At 42.2% G+C, this 10038-nt stretch overlaps 1 long non-coding RNA gene across 1 annotated transcript in view; it reads left to right on the plus strand.

Moving 5' to 3' along the window:
* The window catches only part of LOC149748190 (uncharacterized), a 49799-nt gene extending 40506 nt beyond the window's left edge, over nt 1-9293 (plus strand). Inside the window, exon 6 of the long non-coding RNA XR_016394599.1 lies at nt 8618-9293. This is a non-coding gene — a long non-coding RNA (uncharacterized LOC149748190). The remainder of the gene's footprint in view (nt 1-8617) is intronic.
* The last annotated feature ends 745 nt before the right edge of the window (nt 9294-10038 follow it).

A 10038-nucleotide genomic window follows, 5' to 3' on the forward strand; every position in this document is an offset into this window, starting at 1 on the left:
AATGCTTAACCTTATTTAAAAAAATCAAATTATTTTCAAAGTGGCTGTAAGAATTTATAAAAGATTTCTTTTTGCTCCTTTTCCAGTACTTGGTATTTTCAATCTTTTAAGTTTTAGGTATACTGATAAATATATAATGATCTTTCATGGCAGCTTCAATTTACATTTTTTCTAATGACTAATAAAAATGTTAAGCATCTTTTCATGTACTTACTAGCCATCATTAGATCTTCTTTGATGAAGCATCTGTTCAAATATTTTGCTTATTATTGTTATTTTAGCATTATCATATTATTGAATTTTAAGAGTTCCTTATATGGTCAAGGTACAATTTCTTTATCAGGTAAATATTTTGGAAATAGTTTACAAAGTGACTTGACTTTTCAGTTTCATAAGTGTCTTTTTTTTTTTTGGTGATACGCGGGCCTCTCACTGTTGTGGCCTCTCCTGTTGCGGAGCACAGGCTCCGGACACGCAGGCTCAGCAGCCATGGCTCACGGGCCCAGCCGCTCCACGGCATGTGGGATCCTCCCGGACTGGGACACGAACCCGTGTCCCCTGCATCGGCAGGCGGACTCTCAACCACTGCACCACCAGGGAAGCACCCATAAGTGTCTTTTGAAGACTAAAGATTTTGATTTTGATGAAGTCCATTTATCAATTTTTTTTCTTCTATGGTTTGTGCTTTTTGTGTTCTAAGAAATATTTGTCTAGTCCATGGTCACAAAGATGTTCTCCTATATTTTCTTCCAGAAGTTTCTCAGCTTTAGGTTTTATATTTAGTTCTATGATCCATTTTGAGCTAATTTTTCATAGGGTGCAAATATGGCTTGCATCTATCTATCTATCTATCTATCTATATCTAACTTTATCACAGTCTCTCTCTCTCTTTCTTCAACTCCATCCCTACTGGTATTTAGATCTGCGAATTCTAGCTGCCTTGACCTTCTGAAACACCAAACTCTGTTGTCTCCTCAACTCAGAAAGACCACCAGCCTCTATTTGGGTTCTATGCTGTCTGTCTCCAATGTCTGAAAACCATCACTTTGTGAAGTTTGTCTGCTTTACTCAATGTTTAAAGAAATCTTCCAATTGTTAAGTGTAAATCTGATTCCTTTTAATCCATCCTGGCCAGAAATGGAGGTTGTCAAAATTGACTTTAAGATCCCCATTTCACCTGGGTTGCTTCTCCTTTCTTTCCAGATATTGGCCCCTTAAAGTCAAGTTTGAATTGGAGTTTGGAATATAGCCATGAAGTTCAACTAGACTAAAGTCTAATGATAATGACATTAAAGTGATATAGTAGGAGTCAGCTATCGCAAGTATGTTGGCCTTCAGGCAAAGACTGATTGCTGACCTTCCATCTTTCTATTTTCTTTTAAGACTATGTTGTCTTTTGCAAAGTCTTTATTTTGTACCTTAAGTTCTGAGTAATGACAAGACAGGAAAACAAATGTCCCAGCTAATCATTCACCAACATAAGTCATAATACAATTCCATCTTCTCATCTTTTAACCCCTTACCATTCAAGCCTCTGATGATTCCATGAGTTCCTTGGATGACCCTAGGAAAAGAGGTCTTTTCTACTATAAAAAGGGAATCCTAGGGGCTTCCCTGGTGGCGCAGTGGTTGAGAGTCTGCCTGCCGATGCAGGGGACACGGGTTCGTGCCCCGGTCCGGGAAGATCCCATATGCCACAGAGCGGCTGGGCCCGTGAGCCATGGCCGCTGAGCCTGCGCATCTGGAGTCTGTGCTCCGCAACAGGAGAGGCCGCAACAGTGAGAGGCCCGCATGCCACAAAAAAGAAAAAAAAAAAAAAGGGAACCCTATGTTTAAAAAAAAATTTTTTTTTAATTTATTTTTGGCTGCGTTGGGTCTTCGTTGCTGTGCGCGGGCTTTCTCTAGTTGCAGTGAGAGGGAGCTACTCTTCGCTGTGGTGCACGGGCTTTTCACTGTGGTGGCTTCTCTTGTTGCAGAGCATGGGCTCTAGGCGTGCGGGCTTCAGTAGTTGCAGCATGCAGGCTCAGTAGTTGCAGCACATGGGACCTAGAGTGCGCAGGCTTCAGTAGTTGTTCCATGCGGGCTCAGTAGTTGTGGTGCATGGACTTAGTTGCTCCACAGCATGTGGGATCTTCCCAGATCAGGGATTGAACCCGTGTCCCCTGCATTGGCAGGCGGATTCTTCACCACCGTGCCACAAGGGGAGTCCCAGGAATCCTGTTTTTAAGCTACCTTCCAATACCCAGGCCCAAAGTGTCCAGAATGGATTTGTGTATAATTGTATTGTGTACATGGGAAAATGCACTGACTGGCAGCTCTGCTCCCAAATGACACTCCCTTAAAAATATGAGTTGACTCTCCCTGTGAGTGGAGCATGAAGTTTAGCCCTGAAACCAAATATTTTGTGTAATCTTGTGAGGTCAAAGATTAAGAACCTGAGCTTTAAGCCGTGCCCCATTTTTATGCTTTATAAGCAGAACCTTCCTTTCATGAGCCTGTGGGTTTGCAAAAGTGCTAGCCTCTCATTATTGCCTGGGCTTGGTGCACAACAGTAACATGGCAACAGCTGAAATAAACAAGAGAATGCATTGTTTAGGAAACCACTAAGGTTCTGAGGTTTCAATGATAACAATTTCAGGGTAAGTATGTAAGGTGGTAATGAATAACTGAAGTGAGTGCCTTTTGTTAATTGCAGTACAACTGCATATTTTCTTCCCCCTACAGAAGTATTTTTGTCCTGTTCTCCTAAGGTGGCAAGAAAGGAAAGAATTTGGTGGAGAGTCTTTTTATATTTACAATAGCAACCCTCTATAAACCAAGCCTCTATAAACTGGCTTGGTTCTTCTAGAACCGTGCTATTCAAAACACTAGCCATTAGCTCTGTGTGGCTATTTAAATTTAAACTAATTTAAGTGAAAAAATCTTAAAAACGCTTTTCCTTAGTCATGCTATCCGTATGTGGCTACTGGCCACTATATTGGAAAGTAGAGCTAGGGAACATTTCTAGCATTATAGAACGTTCTATAGGACAGTGCTACTGTAGAGCGTCCTGGGTTCAGCTGTGGCATGAAGACCAATCATTTATGTGGTCACAGGCCCTTCCTTGGGTCTTTATTCCCTTGTCTAAAAATAAGAGATAGGGTGATTGCGTTTAGTGAGACAGAAGAGTGGTCATGCCCACAAAATAGAAATCACCAGTGAAATTTATTCTCATCGATAAATAGTATCTGTGCTACAAGTTCATATGAATCAATTGGTTTAAAATGGCAACTGTTTAGGAAAAGCTCTACAACTCATAACCAGCGCTTGTGAATCTCAGTAAATCTGTCAATAACCATTGGCCATGGCCAAACCCATTGAAGGTGTCTCTGTGGCAACGTTACCCACCAAAGCTGCAGTAACTTTGAGGACTGAACATGCTGCCTCCCCAGCCACTTGGACCAAACATAGCCTTAAGCCTGGAGCCCAGATACAGAGATCAAGGTCCTTCTCCTCAATCAAAACAACTTGCCACAATAAAGCAGGGAGGGTTGTCTCGGGTGGGGGAAGGTGGCTGCTTACTGAGAAGATATGAGGGTGAAGGCTGAGCAGTTCTCTTGTAAGTGTGATGAGTTCTTATTCCATAATAAACATTGTATTGCTGAAAGAATGAGCTCAGGTCTATTGCCCGTTCCTTCCTGTGTATCCCTTTAATCCATCTCCAATAAACAGGTTGATGAGTCTTTATGGAGCCTGCACTGCACTTGGGGTACAGATGCTGTGAGAGGTAGAAAAGCAGTCTAAGATGGGGGCCTTTTCTGTGAGGCTCTGACCTGCTGGCTAGAAGGAAGGATTAACACACACCATGAAGCATTTAGAAATTAATATGAGAGTTGAGAGAGAATCAGTTGCCAGAATACATGACGTATGGTATCAAATAAGCACTGAAGGTAAGAGTGCTGGACTTATCAGGGAGGGCTTCATGGAAGGGGCAGACCTTAAACTTTGAAGGAAATGTAGGCACACAGGTTGCAGACAGGATGAAGGACAAGATGCCAGGCCTCAGCAATCACATCATCCTTCTCAATCCTATGTCACTGGGAGGCAGTTTAGCATAGTGGCTAACAGCAGAAAGCCTTGGAGCTAGACTGTGTGACTCACATCCTGATCCTGTCTCTTATTAGCTATGTAGACTTAGGCAATTTATTTAACCTTTCACTGGATTATTATGAGGATGAAATAAGTTCATATATGTAAAAGTCTTAGGTACAAAATAAGCATCATATAACTATTAGTGGCCCCCTCCCACTCCAATCTCTTTTTCTCAGGCCTTACTTGTTTTTACCTGTATTTACATTGAACATCTCTTCTTTTACTAGAAGCCTCGATAATTCATATTGACTTGATATTTCCCTGACTTTATTCAGTTTGGTTTTCCTGATTTCTAATTTTTGCAATAAGTAAATATACCTTATTTAGGTCAAACCAACCCACAGAATTGTCCTGGTGAATGCCTCAGTTTTTTTTTTAATTTATTTTTTTTGAAGTATAGTTGATTTACAATGTTGTGTTAATTACTGCTGTACAGCAAAGTGACTCAGTTTTACAAATATGTACATTCTTTTTCATATTCTTTTCCATTATGGTTTATCACAGGATATTGAATATATAGTTCCCTGTGCTATACAATAGAATCTTGTTGTTTATTCTGTATATACTGGTTTGCATCTGCTAATCCCAAACTCCCAGTCCTGCCCTCTCCCACTTCCCTCCCCCTTGGCAACCACCAGTCTATTCTCTATGTCCCTGATTTTCTCTCTGTTTCATAGATAGGTTCATTTGTGTCATATTTTAGGTACATATAAATTATATCATATGGTATTTGTCTTTGTCTTTCAGACTCACTTTACTTTGTATGATAATCTCCAGTTTCTTCCATGTTGCTGCAAATGGCATTATTTCATTTATGGCTGAGTAGTATTCCATTGTATTGTATACATGTACCACATCTTCTTTATCCATTCATTCGTCGATGGACATTTAAGTTGTTTCCATGTCTTGGCTATTGTGAATAGTGATGCTATGGACATAAGAGTGTGTGTATCATTTTGAGTTATAGTTTTGTCTGGATATATGCCCAGGAGTGGGATTGCTGGATCATGTGATAATTCTGTTTTTCTGAGGAACCTCCATCTGTTTTCCACAGTGACTGCACTGTTGTTCCCACCAACAGTGTAGGAAGGTTCCTTTTTCTCCACACCCTCTCCAGCATTTGTTATTTGTAGACTTTTTAATGATGGCCATCCTGACCTGCATGAGGTGGTACCTCATTGTAGTTTTGATTTGCATTTCTCTAATAATTAGCAGTGTTGAGCATCTTTTCATGTGCCTACTGGCCATCTCAGTTTTTGGGTGTTTTTTAATCAAAATACTCTTGTCATCGGAGCCCTGGGTAGAATCGAGTTAATCACCAAATTTGAGGCTGGGTCTTAATGTGTTTCCCAGGATTATACCTAAATTACACAAGAGGGATTATTTGGTTTAGGAAGACCTCTGTGCTGCATCAGTGTTCTTTCCTATCAGACTCCAAACTCTTTGACGGCAAAGACTGGGCCTTTTCATCCTTGGGTGCCCAGCCAGCATCTTGAATAGCACTTGACATCTCCTAGTTGGTCCATGATGCCTGAATTAAATGGACTTCTTTTTGTAAAATGAGCTAGTGATGCTTAACTCCCCCTGGCTCCTATAGGGTAGCATAATTCAATTCCATTCAATTCAACACATTTAATGAGCGTCCCCTCTGTGCCTGGCTTAGTGTCAGATGCTGGGATCCAGTGGTGAGCAAGTCAGGCATAGTCTCCCCTGTCATGGGGTTAATGAGACCAGTCTATTATTTCTTTGCTTCTCCTAAGGGAAAGATATGCAGCGGAACCTTGTAAAGCATTGCACTGCCCTTACAATCTCAGGACACAATACCTTTAGCCAAAAAAAAAACAAAAACAAAAACAAAAGAACAACCATTGAACTCAATCTGGATTATGATTGGCCAGAAGAGTTCCCATTCCCAGATGTGGCTGATCTGTGTCCTGTAATGATGCTGAAGAGCATGTTGGCCAGGATGTGACAATGAGGTGACTCTGGTTTGCCCAAGGTCTCAGTGGTTTCACAGCTTGAGATAAGGGAAGAATAGAATTTCTAAGCCTCACCTTCTAATTGGGATCCTGTTCACTTCTTATTGTGACCTCATCATAGCATTTATGAGATTTCCTATGAATTTTAAACCCTCTGTATGTGTTAAATACCTCGTAGAGTAGAATTATACAGTAAGTTTCACCATTTTTTAAATGAGGATAACAATATCTTCGTAGTAAGGTGATTGTGAGGATTCCAACTAGACATGGAAAGCATTCTACACATGCATAGAGCAGGCACTCAGTAATGGACAGCTATCATTTTTAGTATATTAAAGATGTTTTTAGATTATTATAGGGGACACAAAGGTAAACAGGACACAGTCCCTTTCTTCAAGGACCTTCAGCTCAGTAGGAAAGATTTCATATTTACAAGTAACTATTACTAAGTCAAAAAGTGAAATTTTTCAAAAGAGAAGTGCTGACAATGTTCTTTTGAAATTTAGAAGAGAAAGGCATTATTATTGGCTAAGAAGATCAGTGATAACTTCACAGAAAAAGAAGCATTTATTTGAAAGATTTGGTCCAATGGAAATAGTGAAAGGGACACTCTGTAAATAGGGACTGCATGTACACAGACATTGTATCAGTCAGCTTGGGCTGTGTAACAAAACACCACACACTAGGAGGCTTAACAACAGACACTTATGTCCTCACAGTTCTGGAGGCTATAAATCTAAGGTCAAGGTACAGGCATGGTAGGTCTGACGATAACCCTCTTCTTGGCTTGCAGATGGCAGTCTTCTCACTGTGTCCTCATAGGAAGGAGAGAAGGCATTCTGGTGTCTCTTCTTATAAGGACACTAATCCTATCAGATGAGGGCCCCACCCTTCTGATCTCATTTAACCTTAATTACTTCCTTAGAGGCCCCAACTCTAAATACATCCACATTGGAACTTAGGGTTTCAACATATGAATTTGGGGAGGACACAGACATTAAGTCCATCACAGGCTTGGAGGTGGAAAATACCTTTATAAGGAACATTTGATGATATAGTTTGATTGGAGCATAAGAGGGGCTGAAAGTGGAGGCATGGGAGAAGCAAAATTAAACCTTGGGATTGTCCTGGATTACAGAAGGCCTGGAATGACAGCTAAGACTTTTAGAGGGTAATTTGTCTGCATCAGGGAGTATCTAGGGTTTTAAACTAGGAAGTTGCAAGTTCAGAACTGTGCTTTGGGAAGATGATTTCGGCAGCTATGGGTTTTACAGCCAGTCTTGCCCTTGTTATCTTGGAGCAGAGAAGGAGGTGGAAACACTAGCAGATTAAGTACCTAGCTCAGAATCTCCCAACCAGACCTTCCAAGTTGCTTTTCTGAACGCCAGTCAGTGTGTTGTTTGACTGGTAAGGAAAGAACATGCAGCTTGGGACACTGACTCTGGGGTGCCCTTGTGAAAAATCAATATGCGAGACATCTTCTCTGGACCTACCCTCAACCAAGACTTTCTAAGCATCAATCCCAAAGCAAGACAGTCCTTTCTATCTCAGCGAAAGATTTTGAATGGGAACTATTGCCCCATTGACCAAAGTAACTTTGGACGGTTTCTTGCTGACTACTGGGTACACAGCAGAGCTACCTGATCTTGCATTTCATGAAGGAGGCAACCAGTTCTCAGAGGTTATAAATCCTCAAATGTCATTAGAGAGCTCTTCAGGCCAAGATTACAGAATGCAATGCCTCTCCACTGGGTAAAGTTCTCATCAGCCCCTCCTGAGGCAGTAGGTCCCAGCAGTCACTGCAGGCGACCAAAAATAGCCTCAGTATAAAATCCCAGCTCCCAGGACTGCTGGGGAGGTAATTTGCTGAGAGAAGCAGCCCAGACTGTGGTAAAGCATTGCCTTGGGTCTCCTAACACATCGTCAGATGGGATATTCCCCGAAATCACTAATGCCCGGCCTCAACAATTAGAGTGGATCTTCTGGGTGAGATTGAAGGCTGCTTTCTAATTACCATGGATGGGCCTTGGTGATTATCTAGTGGAACTGCACAGTTATACCTGAGAACAGTGAGGTCTGCCTTCCTCAGCGCCCTAACAGTCTTCCATCCACATTCTTTCATTCTTTCCTTCTTTCAGCAAATATTGATTGAATGAGGCTCAATTCCTTTATTCAGTGTCTCTGCTCAAATATCACCTCCTCACCATCCACAACAGAGCTCTACCAATCTTTTTCCTTATTCCCTGTTTGCTTTATGCCCCTGCCATCGCACTCTGTTATTGTCGGTCTGCCCTACTAGAAGGTTGATTGGCTCCTGGGGCAGGGACTTTGCCTGTTTGGGGTCTGGCTCTTGAATGGCTGTGCTGAGTATATGGTGTGTCAGGCGTGGCCCTGCCCTCTATTTTTCCTGTAACTTGTATTAGTTGGGTGCTGTCCTTCTGGGTTTGGCCTCTACTTCTTGTTACTTCTCTCATGTTATCTGTCTTTTTTTTTTTTTTTTTTTGCAGTATGTGGGCCTCTCACCGTTGTGGCCTCTCCCGTTGCAGAGCACAGGCTCCGGACGCGCAGGCTCAGCGGCCATGGCTCACGGGCCCATCCGCTCCACGGCATGTGGGATCTTCCCGGACCGGGGCACGAACCCGTGTCCCCTGCGTCGGCAGGCAGACTCTCAACCACTGCGCCGGGGAAGCCCCTGTCTCTCTTTTTTTATTCTATGTTTTGTCAACTGAAATAAAATGCACAACCTAAAAGTTGAGAATTATGTTTTATTCCATGGACTTAAGCCGGGAAGACAGCCTCTCAGATGGCTCTGGGGGACTGCTCCCAAGCGGTAGGGGAGGAACCAGGATGTATAGGAGTTTTTGCAACAAAGCCCAGGTAGTCAGAACCTCAAAAGATTGCTGATAATTAAAAACACAAAAACAAAAACAAAACAAAACCCCCCCAGACATCTCAAGTTAATGATTTTAGCGCTTTTCTCTATATGGGAAGATGCAAGAGTCTGGGCTCATTGAAATGATTCCTTTGATATGCACCTTAACTATCTAGGACCAGTGTCCCGCTTTTCTCCATCCTGAATCTCCTCAGGGCTGCAGTGGCTGATGGCTTGATGGCTACAACATCCTTCATTTACTGATATGGCAGGCAGTATTTGAAAGATTTTCTTTGTTTTCCAACTCTTCTATTACATTTTTCATTTTTGATAGTGACATTCTTAATTCCTCAGAACTCTGGTTTTATTCTCTACTTGTTCCTTTTTCAAAGCTTCCCATGCTACCCTACAAGGGAAGAGAGACAGAGGAGGCCACCACTGGGTAAGCAGGAAGGAAGTGGATTTCCAAATGCCAAAAAAGTGAAGGATTGGGGGCGCTGCCACACCCACACTGGAAGCATCTTTCCCCAGCTCCTCAGATGGCTTCCTGTGGAGAAGAACCTTCCATTTAGAGCCTGGAGTTAAACTCCACCTCCAGCTGGGACAGCTGTTCTAAGATAGACTTTTAGTGAGTCACTCCACCTAAGTACCACATCATACCTCCCACCTGCTGTGGATTTGGCCAAGTTCAAGCCCACAGCTTCTCAGGTGTCCTGGCAGAGAACATGGCCCCCACCTCCTCTGCAGCCCCCTTGGGATTTATTCTGGGCTATAGTTTTCTCTGTCCTCTATCATCAGTCAATGTGTTGCCTTCTCTCCTCCAGAAGTTTGTCTAAATCCCTTATCCATTGGTGATCCTGTCTCACTTCCTTTATTCTTGTGAGATTATTCCTTTTCATAGGTCTATACTGTTATTCCAGCAGGATCTCAGGAGGGTCTGTGGGCAGAAACCTGGCAATATTTCATGTTCAAGGTTCTAAATATAGTTTGGAACTATTGAATTTACAAGTGTTTAAATAGGGCTCTTTACTGCAGAACTTCTCAGCCCTTTCATTT

Source organism: Delphinapterus leucas, chromosome 10 (assembly GCF_059928025.1).
Source record: "Delphinapterus leucas isolate spDelLeu-1000000601 "Yukka" chromosome 10, BTC_Dleu_Yukka2, whole genome shotgun sequence".
NCBI classification, from domain to species: domain Eukaryota; kingdom Metazoa; phylum Chordata; class Mammalia; order Artiodactyla; family Monodontidae; genus Delphinapterus; species Delphinapterus leucas.